Source organism: Neofelis nebulosa, chromosome 15 (genome assembly GCF_028018385.1).
Source record: "Neofelis nebulosa isolate mNeoNeb1 chromosome 15, mNeoNeb1.pri, whole genome shotgun sequence".
Taxonomy (NCBI): domain Eukaryota; kingdom Metazoa; phylum Chordata; class Mammalia; order Carnivora; family Felidae; genus Neofelis; species Neofelis nebulosa.
Window position 1 is genome coordinate 54202784 of NC_080796.1, and position 22593 is coordinate 54225376.

Here is a 22593-nt window from a genome sequence, read left to right on the forward strand (position 1 = left end):
TGAAAAAATAAACAAAATTGACAAACCTCTAGCCAGGCTTCTCAAAAAGAAAAGGGAGATGACCCAAATAGATAAAATCATGAATGAAAATGGAATTATTACAACCAATCCCTCAGAGATACAAACAATTATCAGGGAATACTATGAAAAATTATATGCCAACAAATTGGACAACCTTGAAGAAATGGACAAATTCCTAAACACCCACACTCTTCCAAAACTCAATCAGAAGGAAATAGAAAGCTTGAACAGACCCATAACCAGTGAAGAAATTGAATCGGTTATCAAAAATCTCCCAACAAATAAGAGTCCAGGACCAGATGGCTTCCCAGGGGAGTTCTACCAGACGTTTAAAGCAGAGATAATACCTATCCTTCTCAAGCTATTCCAAGAAATAGAAAGGGAAGGAAAACTTCCAGACTCATTCTATGAAGCCAGTATTACTTTGATTCCTAAACCAGACAGAGACCCAGTAAAAAAAGAGAACTACAGGCCAATATCCCTGATGAATATGGATGCAAAAATTCTCAATAAGATACTAGCAAATCGAATTCAACAGCATATAAAAAGAATTATTCACCATGATCAAGTGGGATTCATTCCTGGGATGCAGGGCTGGTTCAACATTCGCAAATCGATCAACGTGATACATCACATTAACAAAAAAAAAGAGAAGAACCATATGATCCTGTCAATCGATGCAGAAAAGGCCTTTGACAAAATCCAGCACCCTTTCTTAATAAAAACCCTTGAGAAAGTCGGGATAGAAGGAACATACTTAAAGATCATAAAAGCCATTTATGAAAAGCCCACAGCTAACATCATCCTCAATGGGGAAAAACTGAGAGCTTTTTCCCTGAGATCAGGAACACGACAGGGATGCCCACTCTCACCGCTGTTGTTTAATATAGTGCTGGAAGTTCTAGCATCAGCAATCAGACAACAAAAGGAAATCAAAGGCATCAAAATTGGCAAAGATGAAGTCAAGCTTTCGCTTTTTGCAGATGACATGATATTATACATGGAAAATCCGATAGACTCCACCAAAAGTCTGCTAGAACTGATACATGAATTCAGCAAAGTTGCAGGATACAAAATCAATGTACAGAAATCAGTTGCATTCTTATACACTAACAATGAAGCAACAGAAAGACAAATAAAGAAACTGATCCCATTCACAATTGCACGAAGAAGCATAAAATACCTAGGAATAAATCTAACCAAAGATGTAAAAGATCTGTATGCTGAAAACTATAGAAAGCTTATGCAGGTAATTGAAGAAGATATAAAGAAATGGAAAGACATTCCCTGCTCATGGATTGGAAGAATAAATATTGTCAAAATGTCAATACTACCCAAAGCTATCTACACATTCAATGCAATCCCAATCAAAATTGCACCAGCATTCTTCTTGAAACTAGAACAAGCAATCCTAAAATTCATATGGAACCACAAAAGGCCCCGAATAGCCAAAGTAATTTTGAAGAAGAAGACCAAAGCAGGAGGCATCACAATCCCAGACTTTAGCCTCTACTACAAAGCTGTCATCATCAAGACAGCATGGTATTGGCATAAAAACAGACACATAGACCAATGGAATCGAATAGAAACCCCAGAACTAGACCCACAAACGTATGGCCAACTCATTTTTGACAAAGCAGGAAAGAACATCCAATGGAAAAAAGACAGTCTCTTTAACAAATGGTGCTGGGAGAACTGGACAGCAACATGCAGAAGGTTGAAACTAGACCACTTTCTCACACCATTCACAAAAATAAACTCAAAATGGATAAAGGACCTGAATGTGAGACAGGAAACCATCAAAACCTTAGAGGAGAAAGCAGGAAAAGACCTCTCTGACCTCAGCCGTAGCAATCTCTTACTCGGCACATCCCCAAAGGCAAGGGAATTAAAAGCAAAAGTGAATTACTGGGACCTTATGAAGATAAAAAGCTTCTGCACAGCAAAGGAAACAACCAACAAAACTAAAAGGCAACCAACGGAATGGGAAAAGATATTTGCAAATGTCACATCGGACAAAGGGCTAGTATCCAAAATCTATAAAGAGCTCATCAAACTCCACACCCGAAAAACAAATAACCCAGTGAAGAAATGGGCAGAAAACATGAATAGACACTTCTCTAAAGAAGACATCCGGATGGCCAACAGGCACATGAAAAGATGTTCAACGTCGCTCCTCATCAGGGAAATACAAATCAAAACCACACTCAGATACCACCTCACGCCAGTCAGAGTGGCCAAAATGAAGAAATCAGGAGACTATAGATGCTGGAGAGGATGTGGAGAGACGGGAACCCTCTTGCACTGTTGGTGGGAATGCACATTGGTGCAGCCGCTCTGGAAAGCAGTGTGGAGGTTCCTCAGAAAATTAAAAATAGACCTACCCTATGACCCAGCAATAGCACTGCTAGGAATTTATCCAAGGGATACAGGAGTACTGATGCATAGGGGCACTTGTACCCCAATGTTTATAGCAGCACTCTCAACAATAGCCAAATTATGGAAAGAGCCTAAATGTCCATCAACTGATGAATGGATAAAGAAATTGTGGTTTATATACACAATGGAATACTACGTGGCAATGAGAAAAAATGAAATATGGCCTTTTGTAGCAACGTGGATGGAACTGGAGAGTGTGATGCTAAGTGAAATAAGCCATACAGAGAAAGACAGATACCATATGGTTTCACTCTTATGTGGATCCTGAGAAACGTAACAGAAACCCATGGGGGAGGGGAAGGGGAAAAAAAAAAAAAAGAGGTTAGAGTGGGAGAGAGCCAAAGCATAAGAGACTGTTAAAAACTGAGAACAAACTGAGGGTTGATGGGGGGTGGGAGGGAGGGCAGGGTGGGTGATGGGTATTGAGGAGGGCACCTTTTGGGATGAGCACTGGGTGTTGTATGGAAACCAATTTGACAGTAAATTTCATATATTAAAAAAGAAAGAAAGAAAGAAAGAAAGAAAGAAAGAAAGAAAGAAAGAAAGAAAGAAAGAAAGAAAAAATAAAATATTATCAATTACAAAAAAAAAAAAAAACAAAAAAAAAACAGTCATAAAAAAAAAAATAAATAAATAAATACAATACAATACTTAAACTATTTTTTAATTTTTTAATTTATTTTGAGAAATAGAGAGAAAGCGAGCCAGGGAGGGGCAGAGAGAGAGGGAGAGAGAGAGAATCCCAAGCAGGCTCCACACTGTCAGTGCAGAGCCCAACACAGGGTTTAATCCCACAAACCGTGTGATCATGACCCGAGCAGACATCAAGAGCCAGACATAAACGTACTGAGCCACCCAGGCAGGTGCCTTTTTTAAACTATTTTTATTTTTTTATTTTGAGAGATAGAGAAATGTAATATTTGACCAATGTGTAAATACTCAGAAAATTATTGGTGATAGAGAGTCCTATGCCTTCTCTTTCCTGATTATTGGTATCATTCATTTTGTATCACTCTGTAACAAAATTCCTGAATTTCTCCCCTAAAAAGACTGTAAAGAAAAGTAGCAAAACAAACTGTGAGGACAAAGTCAAAGTGTTGCTAGTGTAAGTATTAAAAAAAAAAAACCAAAAAACAGATACAGGATCAAACTTGAATTGTTCTTAGTCCAACTGGCATAAAAACCTTTCAAAATATAATGTATTTGCAGAAAGCATGAATTAAAAATGAATACTCTATTTGTACTTCAAAAGACATTTTGTCCTTTATCTTCATTTCACCAGGTGAAGCCAATGCTGGACTTGGATTTCGTCTTATCCCGTGTAGCCTGATGAATAAAAAGCAATTACATGTTCCATGGACAAGTATTCTTTACACTGAAAGGATTATATTTATTAATTTTCTTTACTGAAGGTGTAATTGCACATTTCTAGGTTTCAGAAAAGTCTGAGAATAGTGTTTCCAAAAACCCCTAGGCCTGAAGTCCAACTAAATGCTCATTAGTCCTCTCCCTTTTAATTTGTTATTTCTACTCCCAAACCTTATCAGTGTCTGTGGGCCAGTCTTCCAGATGCCAGGCCTTTCTTTTCCCAGAATCCACACTAGGAAAAATGCAGCAGAATAAAAAAGCAGTTGAAGGGGAGCCTGGGTGGCTTAGTCGGTTGAGCACCTGACTCTTGATTTCGGCTCAAGTCATGATCCCAGCATTACGGGATCGGGCCCTGTGTTGGGCTCTGCACTGAGAGGAGATCCTGCTTAAGAGTCTGTCTCTCTCTCCCCCTCTGCCCTTCTCCCGCCCCTCTCTCTCTAAATACCTACATACATACATACATGCATGCATATGTACATAAATATTTTGTTTTAAAAAAGCAGTTGAAGCTTCAGAGCCCAGGAACGGCTGATGAGATTTCCCTTGTGTTGGCATCCCCCAGGGTTCTGTTCTGAGACTTTGATTCTTCTCTTTCACGCAGCTTTTTCTGCGGTGTCTCAGGTTCCATCCTGACCTCTCATCACACTCCACCCTGATGGTTCTTAAACTTTTCAGGGTAACATATCATATAACTTCAGAATCACTATCCCCAGAAAAATGCATATGAAAGTTATTTTTTTTTTAAAGAGAGACACAGACAAACCCTTATCTATATGTGGTGAGTCAAAAGACCACATTCTCTGATAACTATACTTTAGTTTGGGGATTTTCGATGAAATCTGGCCTCGGACGTCACATAGACTATGTGGCCCTAGTAGAAAGCACAGCCACTTAAATCGGTGACTGTGAAGCTTTGCTTTCATCAAGGAAAGTGATTTCTCTCCATTAAAACCGCTGAAAGTTAACTATGAAATCATCAGTACGTTAAGTAGGACACACTGAAGAACAAAGCAACTATTGGTATATGTGTCTTCTAATACACGGACAGCAAGGCAAAATGGAAAACATGGCAATCAAAAGTTTGTTTTTGGTTCCATCACTGTGCTAACCCAGATAATTTTTACAGATCTCTGATCCTAAACGTCCTCACCTGTAAAATGGACACAAGACTCTCTACTTCCTAAGGTTATGGTGAGGATTAACGTAAATATATAGTGCCTGCACATAAGAAGCACTTGATACAGGGTAGCTTCTCATAAATATGATTCTCAGAATCTTCACTAGCTCCTTTAAAACATGTGCCTAATCTCAGAGACCAGATTAATCTAATAAAACGCAGAAGTTTAACCTGGGCACGAACACTGTAAAGATTTTGATACCCACATCCTCCTCCCTCCCTTCCATGCCCATTTTTTTGGTATGTCCACTATACCCTATAAACATTTCCATCGTGATAGCACTTCACTGGTATTGTACTTATTTTTTTTGTAGCATATCTTTCTCCTCTCTCCATACTGTCCATTCTCTAAAGCCAGTAGCTTAACACTTTTTCTCTGGAGAAACCCCCACACCTAACACAATTCCTGACATACATACTGAGTAGTCAATAAATGATTGAGGAATAAGTTAATGAATAAACACCAAACCCTTCAGAAACTTCCTTTACCAATGATCATTAACTCCCTATTGCTCTGTCTTTGGTAGAAAATCATTACCGGGGTGCCTGGGTGGCTCGGTCAGTTAAGCAGCCGACTTCGGCTCAGGTCATCATATCACAGTTCATGAGTTAGAGCTCTGTGTAGAGCTCTGAGCTGTTAGCACAGAGCCTGGAGCCTGCTTCAGATTCTGTGTCTCCCTCTCTCTCTCTGGCCCTGCCCTGCTCACACTCTGTCTCTCTCTCTCTCTCTCTCTCAAAAATAAATAAATGTTAAAAATTTTTCAAAAAAAAGTCATTACCAAATTCTTGGCTTTTCTCCTGTGATAACCTCTTTGCAAAGTCTTTACCTTCTTCACCTACAGTCCCTGCACCTTTTCCCACCCCCACCCTACCCCCTACACATACAGGCCTCCCCCCTTCCTTTTTCTTTAATTGAGGTACAGCTAACATAAAACATTAGTTTTGGGTGTAAAACATAATGATTCAATATTTGTATATATTATAAAATGATCATCACAACAAATCTAGTTAACATCTCTCCCCATACATAGTTACAGAGTTCTTATTTAATTTTTTTTTAATTTGAGAGAGAGAGAGAAAGAACACAAGTGGGGGAGGGGGAAGAGGAAGAAAGAGAGAATTTTAAGCAGCCCCCATGCTCAGCACAGAACCCAGTATGGGGCTCAATCCCACAGTCCTCAGGTCATGACCTGTGCCAAAATCAGGAACCAGACACTAAACCGACTGAGCCACCCAGCTGCTCCCAGAATTTTTTCTTGTAATGAGAACTTTTAAGATTTCTTCTCTCATCAACTTTCAAATATACAATACAGTATTAACTATAGTTGCCATGCTGTATATTATATCCTGATGAATTATTTTAGTTTTTTATTTATTTTAAAGTAATCTCTACACCCATTATGGGGCTTGCACTCATGACCCCAAGATCAAAAATCACATGGTCTTCTGACTAAGCCAGTTTATAACTGTTTACCAACTGTCTAAGTTTGTAACTTTAGACTCCCTTTACTCATTTCACAACCACACCCCTGACCCCTGGTAACCACCAATCTGTTCTTTGTATCTCTAAGCTTGGTGTTTCTTTGGTTTGGTTTGGTATGGTTTAAATTGCACATATAAATGAGATCATGTGGTATTTGTCTTTCTCTGTCTGACTTCTTTCACTTAGCACTATACCCTCTAGATCCATCCATGTTTTTGCAAATGGTGATATTGCATTTCTTTAGGGCTGAATAATATTCCATTATAAACATATACCCTATTTTCTTTACCCATTGATCCATGTATGGACAGTTAGATTGTTTCTATATCTTAGCTATTGTAAATAATGCTGCAGTGAACATGGGGGTGTAGATACCTTTTCAAGGGAATATTTTGTTTTCTTCAAATAAATACATACCCAGAAGTATAACTACTGACTCACAGGGCAGTTCTAGTTTTAGGAGTTTTTTCAAATATAAATATAATTTCTATTTATTTTTGCTGTAGGTCTTGGCTATGGCATCAAAGGTGGCCTTGGTGAGGTCGCACAGGACAGTAGTATAGCCCCTGGCCAGGGTATAGCACAGTGGTCTCGATGATGACAGTGCCTCTCGGTGGTGGGGTGCAGGGTGCCAGCACAGAGCCACAGTGGCAGGTCTCCTTGCAAGGGATGGTATGGGGTTTGCTGATCTTGTTCTCCCAGTAGCCTTGTTATACAGGATGATGAAAAGTTGGCATTATGGGTGGAAGAGCTACCTCCTGGGAGCACCTAACACCCAGACCGACATGTCCATTGTAATCCCTGTTGGTGACAAATGCCTTTATCCTGGTCCACTGGCCAACACAGGTCTGCTTTTTACAACAGGCATAATCTTCAAACCCTTATCCTAGAAGGATGCCCCAGGAAAAAGTCAATGATCTCAAATTCCTTGATGTGCAGGGAGAAGAGACAAATCTCCTCCACAGACTTGATCCTCATGTCTTAACCAGGCAGCCCAGTCTGGTGAGGGGGATCCACTCCTTGTCCTCAGCCTTGACTCTAAGAGCTCTGTGACCTCAGCCCTAGTTCCAGATGCTACCACAGAAGCCTCTAGAAGCCAGCACAGCCTCCCACCAGGACCTCCCTAGAGACTCTGGGACCTCCAGCAGCACCAAGAATCATCCACTATTTGGTGTTTCTCAGTTTTCCTTCTCTCTCTCTCTATCCTTGCCTGCCTAAAGACTCTTAATTTTTCAGTTGTAACAGAGGAGGTGAAGTTGTCTTTTGCTTGGGTATATCATTCAGCACACTTTAGTCAGAAATAAAGCTGATAGAAGAAAACCTTTACATAAGGTTCTTTTTACCTAATTTGCTCACCATGGGCAAATGTAAGAGACATATGAAATCCACCCAGTTCACTTAGCCTTTCATTAAATAAAACTGAGATGTGGGCCATTTCGGTGCTCTGTTCTTATTCTCTTTCTCTCTCCCCCCACTGCTGTCCCCCACCCCATTTGCCTATTCCACGGATCCTGAAATAGGTTTAATTACTTATTTAATAGCTTGCATGGTATGTGTGCTTAAAAACTCACAAGGGAAAAAAGAAGTGACTACAAACATTAAGAATACAAAATTTAAACAGAGGAAACCAGAATTTTGCCTCATGAGTGGTATTGCTCAAGAGTGGGGTTGCTCATGAGGCATCAGAAGAAATAATGGTCTTGTAGAGGTTCCTCACTCATTGCTGGAAACACCTGCACACCCCCAGGGAAGTCCACCCCTCAATGTGCACCACTGAAGGCTATTTTCAGTCTGTTTTTTTTAATTTCTGTGCTTTAATCTACCTATTTTCAAGCTGAATCTAATAAACTGTTGGTAGTAGAAATAAGAGACAGTCATTAATTCAATCTTAATTCCCCTGAGATGTAAAAAAATTAAGCCAGGATCAGATGGAATTTAGTTCTTACTTTTTATAATCATAAGAAACAAATTAGCCACTCCTGAGATAGTTTTAGATCAGATTTAGAACATCAGAAATCTTTTATATTTCCAAGCATTTTGCTTAGTTAATTTTCTGGGCAAAATTTCAGGATTTTGTAGCATATTTAAAACTCCCATGACACCAATTTCATTTTCTTTTAGTTACTTAATAGACTTAAAAAACAGTTTTTTGATGCCAATTCTTACTTGGCAGAATCTATATATCATTCCCAGCCAATTCTTCATTTTTCACAAATTCTTGGGATTAGAGTAAAATTGCCAGATTTAGCAAATAAAAATGCAGAATTCCAAGTTAAATTAGAAGTTCATATAAATAACAAATAATTTTTTAGTATAAGGATGTTCCAGGCAATATTTGTGTCATACTTATACTAAGAAATCATTCAGGTGACTTGAAACAACAGAAATCTTCTGTCTTCTGGAAGCCAGAACTCTGAATCAGGTTGACAGCATGGCCACAATCACCCCAAAGGCTCTGGAGGAGAAACCTTCCTTGCTTCTTCCAGGTTCTGGTGGCTCAGGCATCCTTTGGCATATAGCTGCATAACTCCAATCTCTGCCTCTCTTTTCCCATCATGTTGTCTAGTTTTTCAAATCTCCTTCTACATTTATCAGACATTAGTCATTGGATTTAGGGCCCAGTCAGTTAATCTAAGATGATCTCATCTCAAGAACCTTAACCACATCTGCAAAGACCCATTTTCAAGTAACTGAGCATTCACAGGATCCAGGTATTAAGACATGAACACAACTTCTAGAGGTCTACTATTCAACCTGCTACAGAGGAAAATGGCTAAAACTCCAAATACCATCTGAGGTTGATAAATTGATGGCTCAAGTATAACATGCAGTACACCCAAGTCAGAAATGAAACTAATAGAGGTAAATTTGTATAAGGTTCTTTGTACCTGATTTTCCCACCATGGGCAGGCATAATCTTCAAAACCTCATCCTATTTGTAAGAAGCATATGAAATTCACCAATTCATTTAGTCATTCATTCGACAGACATTTATTAAGCTCTATTTTTGTTCCAGTGTCAAGAATCAGAGGTAAATCAGACTTTCCTCTTAAGGGTCACTTTCTAATCAAGAGACAATTGATTAATCTATAAGTAAACAAATAAGCTTGTTATATTATTTAATAAGTGCTATGAAGGGAATAAACAAGGTGGCTGATAAGGAGTAACTGGAAACAAGACATCTGCTTAAAGCAGTCAGGAAAGGTTCTCAGAAGAGATGACATTTGTGCTGAATGTCAAGAGATGAGGGTAAGCCAGCCACACAGAGATCCTCGCAAAAAAATTTCTTAGACAAGGAATAGTGGGTTTAAAGGTCTGAGGCTGGGAATGTGCTCTAGAAAACGGTAGAAGCCAGAGTGGCCAGAACATGCTGACCAGGCAAAAGCATAGTACAAGAATGGGGCTGGATAGACTAGAGCCTAGACGTTGCTGGGTCCTATGGGTCATGATGGAGAGTTTATACTTTACTCTCTAGAAATGAGTAGACACCAAAGGGATTAAAAAGACGAGTGATGAGCTTTGGTTTATATATTTAAAATTCAGTGACTACTCTGTGAGAAATGACTTAATGAGGCAAGAGTGGAAGCAAGCGAACCAGTTAGGTTATCACAGTAGGCCAGGCAAGGGATGTATTGTTAGGAATAGGGAAAATAATGGAAATCATTTGGAAGTCAAACTATCAGACTCACTTACAGATTACATGCCGGTGGTGGGAGACAGAAGAGGAAACGATGACACCACCAATTATAGGGCATAAACTTTCCCAGCTAGAAAGTACGTCACCCAGCCTTTCTTGCAGTTAAGTGTGACCTTGTAAATTCTAGACAGGAGATGTGAATGGTAGCAGTATGAGCAATCTCTGGGTCACATCCACAAAAAGAGAGGCTCACCTTTCATTTCCTCTTTCACGCTCCTCGGTGGCTGGGAAATGGGACACTTAAAGGAGCTGCCCTAAATCTACTGAAAAAAAGTCACTACCGTCCAGCATATTTGGTTGGATAGTCTCACTGATCAGGTCATGCTACCTTCCCTGGACTACCTGCATACTTTACTCTCTGTTATCTGAGAGAGAAGTAAGATCCTACCTCACTTAACCCCCACACTTTAGTTTTGGTTGCAGTACACCTGTTTATACCTTAATGCCCTCAGAAATGCTGCAAGAATTCCAAATTCTCTTTATTTCTAACCTGAATGTTCTCTGTGCATGTGCACTCTTTCTTGATTCCTGCCAAGACCTGGGTTCTGTTCTCTTGGATAATGTGGGCCAGAGCATCAGGGATCATTTGAAGCTATGTTAATGGAAAGAATTCCTTCTTCCACAGATTCTAAAGTGAAAAGGATTTCCTGTTGCAGTGTCATGACAGGTCTTGTACAATACATTAAGTGTCACCTCAGGTGCAGAAAATTATGATTGTTAACTGTTCAAATATTTAATACTAAATATCATGTTGATTACATGGGGGCTTAACATTCAAGTTAAGATTTGTTAATTAGGGGTAGATATTTAACATCTGCCTAGGAATTCTATTAGGAGACTGAATCTCTGAACTTACAACATTAACTACAAAAAATTAAATTAACATTTAGTGAAATGATATTATATAAAGTGTATTATTTTCCGGGGCACCTGGATGGCTCAGTCAGTTGAGTGTCCGACTTCAGCTCAGGTCATGATCTCACAGTTCAGGAGTTCGAGCCCCGCGATGGGCTCTGTGCTGACAGCTCAGATCCTGGAGCCTGCTTCAGACTCTGTGTCTCCCTCTCTCTCTGCCCCATCCCCACTCATGCTCTCTCTCTGTCTTAAAAAAAAATAAATAAAACATTTAAAAAAAATTTTTTAAGTGTATTATTTTCCACTTATATATTGCACTTATTTTTCCATTATTTCTGGCTTACAGTCTAACATGAAATGAATCCTTTTGGTTAACTTTAGCTATATTCAGAGTATATACAATTTATAGTTACTCTTCCATGTCTAGGATTTTATTTTATTGAAAGTTAATTAAACACACACACACACAAATCTACTCCATCACTGCCGTTAGCAGGAAGAACCATAAGAATTATTCTTCCGAAAACAAGGGAAATCACAACACTTAAAGTACATTCAGGGGCTTTTTAAATCTGTGTTTTGGTTTTGGTTTACATTAGATTAAACTATATATAATTATCTCTCAAAAATTTGTAATTGTTAAATATAATAAAATTAATAAACATAATTAAGATGTTTTAACCTCATTATGCCATTGTCATACTAAAAATGAACCCTTAAGCATCTTTTTCAAGTAAAATGTTCCTTGAAGGAAAATATCGTGTTTAATTAATATTTCTTACAAATATTTAAACTTCACAGTTGAAAGGGGCTCCTGTATATTTCATCAAATTTTTACAATAATCCTAACCATTATCATTCATCTTTGGTAAAATAAAAACTTAATGAGATTACATGAATTGCCCAAGTTCACTCATCTAGCAAATGGAAAAGCCTCATTCCAAGGTCTTCTAATTCCAAGTTCAGTACTCTTAATACTCAACACCCTGACTGGAGTCTAGAAAGATCCCACACTTAATGAAGTATTTTGTTACTCTAGATAATGTTTCATAATCAAAGTAGGTAATGCTATGCAATTACTGACTATATTTTCTGTTTGTCAGAATCTTCTTTTTTTTTAAGTTTTTTTTAATGTTTATTTATTTTTGAGACAGAGAGAGACAGAGCATGAATGGGGGAGGGGCAGAGAGAGAGGGAGACACAGATTCGGAAGCAGGCTCCAGGCTCTGAGCCGTCAGCCCAGAGCCTGACGCGGGGCTCGAACTCACGAACCGTGAGATCGTGACCTGAGCTGAAGTCGGACGCTCAACCGACTGAGCCACCCAGGCGCCCCTGTCAGAACCTTCTTAAATTATATACTAAGTAATTAAAATATGTATAAATAGCAAAATTAAAATAGCAATAATAAAGTATATATTATACATTAAGGAATTCCAATATGTATTAATAGCAAAATAACAGTATATTCTTTGAAGAATTCCAATCTTCTTGTTTAGGCTTGTTTATTTATTAATTTTGAGAGAGAGAGAAAGCACACATGCAAGTGGCAGAGGGGCAGAGAGAAAGAGAGAGGGAGAGACAGAATCCCAAGCAGTCTACATGCTCAGCATGGAGACTGAGACAGGGCTTGATCTCATAATCATGAGATCATGACCTGAGCCGATATCAAGAGCTAGATGACTGAGCCACCCAGGCACCCCTCAATAATACCAGTCTTTATGTTACCCCTACTTTGGCCACTTGAAACTGTCTGACCACAATGATTCTGAAAATTATGAAGCTGATAGACAAATACTCCCTTTCTTCCCATCTCTCTAGATTACTTCTCCCATTAAACATCCTCCCTATCTCCATTAAGGCATTTAATCCTTTGGTTCCTTCCAGTTCTCTCAGACCAATCATCCCAATATGTCCTCTTTTACTTTTTTACCCAGGCTGGTTCTCACTGTGCCATTTTCACAATACATAGTTCATTTACTGCCATACTGGTTGTCCTTGATCTCTTGACGGTCTCCATGTGCTGATTCCCATAGTTCACTTTTTCTGATGAAACTTCCAGAGAACTAATGTTATTATAAAAAATTACAAAGCTGTCACAATTTATTCATCATGAGTTTGTAGCAGCAAATCTTAGCTGAGCCCTTCATCATCTTTTTCTTCAGCTTATTTGACAAACAACAAGCATTTGTTGAGCACTTCCTTTTTTTTTTTTTTAACGTTTATTTATTTTTGAGACAGAGAGAGACAGAGCATGAACGGGGGAGGCTCAGAGAGAGAGGGAGACACAGAATCTGAAACAGGCTCCAGGCTCTGAGCAGTCAGCACAGAGCCCGACGTGGGGCTCGAACTCACAGACCGCGAGATCGTGACCTGAGCCGAAGTCGGACGCCCAACCGACTGAGCCACCCAGGCGCCCCATCACTTTCATAATGCCAACTATTGTGCTATGATTTTTGGATACAAAATGAATAAGATAAGCTTCCTGCTCTGGAAGAATTCATAGTTTCATATACCCACCTAAAACTTCTTTGAAAACTCTTCTACTTTCAAGCCTCCTCCTCATTTCCATTACATATCTTAGTCCCCATCTTACCAAAAATATTGACATCACTAACCTGAGCATCTTCAAAACCTTTCCACTTCTTCCCGAATCTATGTATCGGTCAGGGTTCTTCAGAGAAACAGAACCAGCAGGATATATATACACTGTTGAAGGTCACTGAAAGGACATGACTGCTGCTTGGCCCTCAAGCTGAACCTGAGCAATCCAAGTCTCCTTAAATGCCCCCCTCATTCTTGGAATGTACCTTCCACTCACTATTCCTGCACTAGGAGCCACTTCAAGGATGCAGCCTGAGAGAGTATGTGTTATTAAGACTATATGGACTTAATACGTGACTGAACCTTCTAAGCTTTCTGTATAGATTCTTATGATTCTGGCAGGTAGGTGAAATCAACTTGTCATATGGCCTACCAAGATAAATCTCATATCTAAGTCCCCTTGCCTAATAAGACTGCTACCTACCAATCTGGAATGGTCTCTTTCTTAGGTCTCTCCTTGTCCTCCATGTACAGACAGGAGCCAGTTTCATATTTCACCCAGAAGATTCCTAAGATTGTGAACCAACATATATGCAGAAACAGAGATTTATTTTAAGGAATTGGTTCACACAAATGTGGGACTGGCAAATGTATTAGGCTGGAGACTACGGGAAGAGTTGATATTGCAGCTCAAGTCCAAAAGCCATCAGTAGGCAGAATTCCTTTTTTCACAGGAACCTCAGACTTTGCTCTTAGGGCCTGCAACTGATTAGATGAGGCCTACCCACTTTATGGAAAACAATCTGTTTTGCCCAAAGTCCACTACATTTAAATGTTAATCACATCTAAAAGAATACCTTCACAGCAAAGCCCAGACTGTTTTTTGACCAAACAATTGTGTATCATAGCCTAACCAAGTTGACACATAAAATTAACCATCACATTCTGTATCTCCATAATTCTTTCTCCCCTCATTTTACTCTCTCAACAGGTATTCTGCTTCCTTGCGATTGCTAACCCCTCCACATGAGCTCCTGAACTTTCTCCTTCTATCTTCCTCCAAGAATTTTTAACAGTCTCTCCATTTGCACTGGCTCTTCTTCTAGGTAAATATGCTCAAATCTATTCTACCTTTAAAGAAACTTTCCTCATTCCAATCCATTCTTTGATCTCCTTAACTTCATGATCAAATTTCTTACAAAATTAGTCGATCTGCATTTGTTGCTTTTACTTATCACTGACTCATTCCTCCTTACTTGAGGCTTTCTGGCTTCATTCCCATGACCTTTTGAATCTGCTACCTCTTCCGTTTAGGCTGCTCTCAGGCCATTCTTAGGGAAATGCAATTCTAGGTTCTGATTCTCCACCCCCACCTGTCTCCAAGTCTCACCACAAGGTCACGCAAGGGACTTTCTGCACTGAAGGGGAAGGATAGGAAAAGGATAAATGACTCAGAACTCGAAACCTAACAAAGTTTGATAATATTATACTAAATAGCACCATTTTTACTAAATAATACTGGTTATCAGGAAGAGAAGCAATCTTTCAGTCACTGAGTAAATCTTTCAAAGAGATTACAGAATATAAATTTTGTAGAATTACTTATAAATTATATCTATGACAAGTTGAGTATCTCTGCATATGAGGTTATTCCAAAGCATAATTATAGATGATTGATTACCAGCTGCATCTGTGTCCAATAATGGAGAGAGTTGATTCAGACTAACAGAAATCTACCCAGAAAATACCTTGCTTAGAAATAATCCTGGGCTACAGAAAAAAAAAAAAAAAAACAGAAAGAAAGAAAGAAAGAAAGAAAGAAAGAAAGAAAGAAAGAAAGAAAGAAAGAAAGAAAGAAAAAGAAAAAGAAAAAAGAAAAAAGAAAAAGAAAAAGGAAAAAGAAGAAATATTCCTGTGGTGCCTGACTGGCTCAGTCAATGGAGTACATGACTCTTGCTCTCGGGGTTGTCAATTGGAACCCCATGCTAGGCGTAGAGATTACTTAAAAATGAAATCTTTAAAAAAGAAAAGAAAAGATTCCTAATTAACATAGTCATCTTAACTGTAACAAAAATACACAAACAAGAGGATCTCAGAGATTAAGTATATTACTATTGAAATATACATAAATAGGAAAACACAAAAAGAAAACAGCTCTTGCTTCTCCTACAAGACAGATCACAAATGTTAAGGAAAAGGCTGGCTTGCCTAGGAAGATGCAAGAATTGCTGAAATTCCCAGAGATACAGTTAATTTTTCTCTCAGTTTAGAAGTTAGTGACATAATCAGAATGAGAAAAAGCTCACTCTCAGGTTGTTCTAGAAAGAGGAACTATTAGATGAGATAACCTGGTAGTGGCATATAAGTGTCCTGTAAGCTAACAGACATCCAAATTTGTTTCGGAAGTATGGCAAAGGGATATTTATGAATGCTTCGGCAAAATGAAACCATCTTACCCAACCCCTTCTGTTTCAGGGGATGTGGCTTGAAATAGCTAGATCTTTGCAAATGAATAATTTATAAAAGCTCCAGTAGCCTTTGAATAACATAATTTAAAATGAAGTCGTTACTGAGTAAAGGGAAAAAGAGGAACTCCAAATTCCTCTAATTTCAACATGGATTATCATATCGTTTCAATTTAAGATAATCTAATAACATTTTAGTTTATTGCACCAGTCTCAGATAAATCCCTGCTTATGCAGCAGCCAAAGTGTTGCACGGAAGTTAGAATTCAAAGGAGCTTAGCTTGAACAAACTAATCTAAGCCGAGTCCTGGTTTAAGTCCATTTATAAAATGAGTTTTATCATACATTGATGCATTTTTTTTCTAAAATACATTCTGATTCTAGCTTAAAAAAAAAAAGATCTAAGTACAAACAAGAATTAAACCTGACAAACCATGCAAAAAAACCAATAGGCTATCATTTTTCTTTATTGTGTCAAAAAGAACCTGTTTTATGTCACTGACATTCTTATTTAAAAGTTCATGTTCTAATTAATTATACTGGAGTTACATAAATATAACATTATCACTGATTTCAAATTTTCTATTAACAAGTTTAGATCTAAGAAATGAATAAAACAGAGCTAGACTAAAATAGTCTTTCTACCCTCTGAAAAAGAAAATCATGCCCACAGTAATACAGTGATCAATCAGCTGGTTAGCACCTCCACAGTCCTCTTTCTAAATATATTTAAACATCTCATTCTTAACACCTTGAACACCTCACATGGGCTTAAACATTTTTTTTTTGCATCAGTGCTTATCTGTGCCCCTTGAACATACTTATATTATTATATGTAAAATACTGTATAAAATTAAATTTGTGTACATGTATATTTACTTACCTAGATATTTAAATACCTTGAAGTACAGATTAGTTTGTTCATCACTTTCTCCCTAGTACATAGCAAATCATAGGCTCAAAACTGAATTGAATTGAATTGAATTGAATTGAATTGAAGAGCTATTCACAGATTTGGGGAAGGGGGGGAAGGAGTGTTAGAGAAAACGAACACTGCAATAAAGGTCCTGAGGAAGGTAGAGGTAACCAATGTATATGTAAATCATAGAAAAAAGCATTTCTAGACCTCTACTAGTTGCTTATTAGCGGGTTATTGTCTTTGTGCTGTTCTTATTATTTTTTTTTTATGTGCTCCTCCCACATTAACGTTAATGCTGGGTTTCTTTTTCTCTTTTCTTTTTTTGTTTTTTTTTTTAGTTGTTTCTTCCCCCCAGCTTTATTCAGGTATAAATGACAATTCAAAGTTGTATATATTTAAGGTATACAATTTGATGTCTTTATGTATGTATTATGAAGTGTCCACAATTAACTATTAACAAAAACTAATATTCCAAAAGCTAATACATGGTGTATATGTATATGCATATATAAATATGCCATTTTCTTTATCCATTTATTAGCCTGACAGACATTTAGGTTGTTTCCATATCTTGGCTATTGTGAATAATGCTGCAGTGAACCCAGGAGTGTAGATATCACTTCAAGATCCTGATTTTCATTTCCTTTTGACTATATATTCAGAAGTAGGATCAAAACAGTGTGGTCCTGGCATAAAAACAGACATATAGACCAATACAACAGAATAAGAAAACTACAAATGAATTCAACCATTTAGGGTCAACTGAACTTTGATAAGGGTGCCAAGAACAAAGAATAGGGAAAAGATAGTCCTTTCTATCAATGGTGTTGGGAAAACTGGATAACCACAGGCAGAATAATGAAATTGGACCCTTACACATATACAAAAATCAACTCAAAATGGATTCAAAACTTAAATGTAAAAAAAAAAAAGAAAGAAATGGAAAAAAACCTCTAAATGTACAGCCCAAACTTGACATTGGTCTTGGCTATACCATCAAAAGAATGGGCAACAAAAGCAAAAACAGGCAAATAGGATCACATCAAACTAAATACTTCTACTTAGCAAAAGAAACAATAAATAGAGTGAAAAAGCAACCTTAGAATAGGAGAAAATATTTGCAAACCACATATCTGGTAAGGGTTTGGTATCAAAATATGTAAGGAACTCATACTCCATAACAGAAAAACAAATAACCTGATTAAAAAATGGGCAAAGTATCCAAACAGACATTTCTCAAAAGAAGGCATACAAATGACCAACAGACACATGAAAAGGTGCTCAGCATCACTTACCATCAGGGAAATGCAAATCAAAACCACAATGAAATATCACCTCACACCTGCTTGAGTCACTTTTATGAAAAAGACAAAAGATAAAAAATGCTGGCAAAGATATGGAGAAAAGAGCACTTCCATACACCGTTGATGAGAATGTAAACTGGTGTAGCTTCTATGGAAAACAATATAAAGAGTCCTCAAAAAATTTAAAATAGAACTTTTTTATGTTAGTACTGGGTTTAAGACTAGACATCCATTTATCCCTCAAAACTTCTAAACTCAGTTTCAATCTTTCCATCCTTACTAGGAATGCGGCCAGGCTTGGTCCCTGTCCCATTCCATCTGATCGGGCCACTTCCCTGTGCACAGATACGTGTCAGTGTTAATTAACGATGCACAATTCATAACTCATAACCAAGTTATTTTAGCAGAGGTTTCCCTCAGGGGTCCCAAATAAATACAAACTGTGCCTCCTATGATCTTCCATGAAGCCTTCTTCTCTTCATTATTCTGATTTTTTAGTAAAAAGCCAACCAACCTGACAGAATAGGAAATAAGTCCTGGGAAAGAAGGAGAACAAAGCCCATTTTAAAGTCAGGCTTTTTGTTCGGGATTTTGCTACAAACCTCTATTGAGACCTCTTGTAAACGTGGGGCTTTCCACCTTTTCATTTGTAGGTAAGAACTACAAAGGTGAGGCCCTTATAATGGAGGGGAGAAAAGACTGGAAAGGCCTCCATTCCACTAGAATTCAGACACAGAAGCTCTTAAGTGAAAGAATCTGGAAATTAAAACCTTGGCCTATTATACGCCCTAAGAATGTAATCTCACCAACCCACACTGCCTCTCTAAGGGCTTGATTTAGTCGGCTTTCCACTTCCACACCTTCTAATTGTGGAATTTCCTTTCGTTTTAATTCTCCTCAGGGCCAAACTCTGATTAAACTAACACATATGGTTTCTAGGATTTTGAAACGGAGCTCCCTCGGCAAGAAGCTACTTAGAGAATAAACCAGTCAGCCCTCTCCAGTTTTCCCTGCCCGAAACAGATAGGGCAGTACCCCAGCAGGCAATTAATTGACCCGGGTTCCCTTGCATTTTCTCTCCTGTGCAAAAGAAACAAGACAAAAATCCTCTGGCAGCTACAGGCTGGATATCAATTTACCACCAGCTCAGCACATTCCAAGTTAATGTACTTAGCTTTTTAGAGATGAGTACAATGTTAACCTATTACTTACATCTCCAAGATAACCTTACTTTCTAAAACTTAATTGAAATTTTCCCTTTTTTAGAGAAAGAGCACTGTTGCTTAAGTAAGATTTACAGAAAGTAGCCTTTTCAAGATGACACCCTAATGTGTCAGAGAAATGGCAGCTGGCAGGAAGGCACAGTAATATGGAGACTTGCACGTTCATACTAATAACAGAACCACTCACACTGGCACTTGACTTCTCTGGTCTCTTGAACACACAGGCTTTTCCCTATCTCTGCCTTTCTCCCAATAAGCTTAGAGCTCACAAACCTATTTGTCTTTTGCTTCCTACCTTATCTCTGTGTCAGTTGGTAGTTTTAGCAAGTCTGAAACTTTTCCATATCTAAGGAAAGATGGGTAAGGATATTTCAGCTTTCTAAGTCTTGTGCTCTGCAAGTTCATATGTATATCCACTCATTGTAGTTTACTGAGCACCTGCACACTATATGTCAGGCACTGTTCTAGACCCTGGGATATAATATGGAATAGGAAAGACAAAGTCCTTGTTCTCAGCTCTCATGGAGTTTCTGTTCCAGAAGGAAAGTTCACAATCACTTTATGTAGTTTAAGTTCTATAAAGAAAATATATCAGGGAATGTGATAGAACATGATTTGGGCCACTTTTGTAGACTGGAGCTGACATTTGAATGACAAAATGAGCTAGAAATGACAAGATTGGGAGCAAAACATTGTATGTACACAGAGGGTATGGTAAGTTCAACAGGCCCTAAGTTCAGGAGTGACCACAGCCTGGTTGATGAACAGGAAGAACATCATTGTGGCTGGAGGGTAGTGAGAAATGTAGAACAAGGTCAGGCAGAGGAAGAGGAGGAACTTAGAGTATAGAAGTTCTTAAAACCACAATAAAGAATTCAGAATTTATTCTAATAGTAGAGGGAAAGCATTCTGAAGTGGTTTAGGAATTTTAAATAGCACTTTTGGTACTGTGGAGAACAGATGATAGAGGGGCATTCAGAGAAACCATTTAGAGGCCACTGCAGATGTCCACATGAAAGACAGTCAGTCGTAGCTTGTCCACATGAAAAATGGAAAGGTGAACAAAAGTAGACAGATTTGAAAAAAAATTTTTGAAGGTATAGCTGTCTGAACTTACTGACAGATTGTATACAGAGAGGGAAGGAAAAAAAGAAATCAAGTAGCCATTTACTTGAGATAATTAAAACATGGATTTGACTTAGAATGGATTTGGTTTGCGAAATTAAGTGGTATATTGTGGACATGCTAAATGTCAGATTCCTGTCAGCCAAGTGGAAAAGTCAAGTAGGCAGTTGGACATTCAGTATCTCCAAACAGTGGTCAGAATTTTCTGCAAAGTCAAGATAGGGCACTCTTTCACTATGGACGATATCTGCCTTGGGTGATTCATTTATCCATTTATTCAACCAACATTTAACATCTGCTGTGTGTCTGTCACTCTCTAGGTAACAGGAATATAGGTTTATAAAATGAATGTTCCCTCTCATAAAAGTTACCATCTAATGGGAAAACATAAACAATAAGCAAACAAATAAACAAGAACATACCAGATAGTGATAAATGTCATGTAAAAATAAATCTCAGTGGTAACACATGGGATGTGATGATTTCATTATAATTATGTTCTTTTTATGTGAATATACGTTAATTATTGGCATATATATTGGGGGGGGGCGGTGGAAGAAGGATTAATGTTTTGGCCATAAAAGAACCAGCAATCTGTTCAGTTATCTGGCATGGGCTTTCAGGTGAAACACAGATGCTCAAAATTCAGAAAGAAATTAGAAATATATTCACAAGTAGAAGAGGTAAAAAGAAAAAAGACATTTGGCAATAATCTAAATTCAGCCTAACAAGATTATCAGAGTTCTTTTTTTCAAGTAAGACTTTATGACTATCCATCTCTTCAGCTCCTTTTACGCTTCTATACAAAAAAAAAAAAAAACTACGAAAATAATAAAATATTTTTATCTGCTTCTATAACCTGATTCTATGTGAAAATACCCAGAGGGAATTTCCATTCTTTTTTGCCTTAAAATTCACTGATATTGCTTCTCTCTAGTTTACTTCTCTTGATCCTTGATGTTCAATTTCCTTCTCCGTGACTAGTGGTATCAAGTTATCTCCATCCCTGAGAGAAGGACAAAGGTCAACACTAAAATAGTTGAATCTGTTGAGTGAGAGAAGTCATAAAAGGTCTCAAACCAACTTTGGCAGCTGTTTTTCCAAAGCCAAAGAAGAAAGTGAGAGGAAAACTAATAACATGGAAGCTGATACAAATCTGATCCTAACATTTTATCTACCTCAGAAAGAACGATATAGTCAAGTATTGGAATATTAGGACTCTGAAATCACATTTTTAGTATAAGCTTAAAATAGAAGAGTAATATTCTGAAGACTATAACAAAGAAAGCTTTACTGTGAGATTTCCTATTTGATTTGTGGCAATAATGTTGTTATAACAAAAAAGTTCAAATAAAAAAAAAGCCTAATAAATGACTATTGTCTTCCAAAGTGCAGTTGCAAACCACCTTTTATCTCAGTGCTATGTATTCTATGCAATGAATTAAAAAATAAAACTCCTCTAACCTTACTAATCCTCTACAAATCTCACTCCTGGTAAAACACCAGCAACAAATCACCAGTCTACCTAAAACACAAAATACAGTTTAACTCTCAAAACAAAGTTACTGAAAATGATCTTTATGGTCAAAAATTAAAGGGTAGTGATACAGCTCCTATTCCAATTTCCAGCACTAAATATTCCCTTATAAAACTTCATTGCAACACATCCCCTCTTGGGAACAGGTTTCCCATAGATAATCCAAATTAGAGACATGGATTAAAAAAAAATCAGAATCAGATTTTGATCATTATAATAGAAACTCTTTGCATAACTTGATGGAAATGGAATGATAAGAAAAGAGTTTATAAAACTCTAATAATATCCCACTTAACTAACATCATGTATCTTCTTAAAGTAAAATTTACACTTAAGGGTATATACCAGTATTTTCATTTTCAAGATTATATTTCCATTAAAAATAGGCAAGATATGGTCTCTACAATATATCCTCTAATATATTCTTTAATACTCCCAG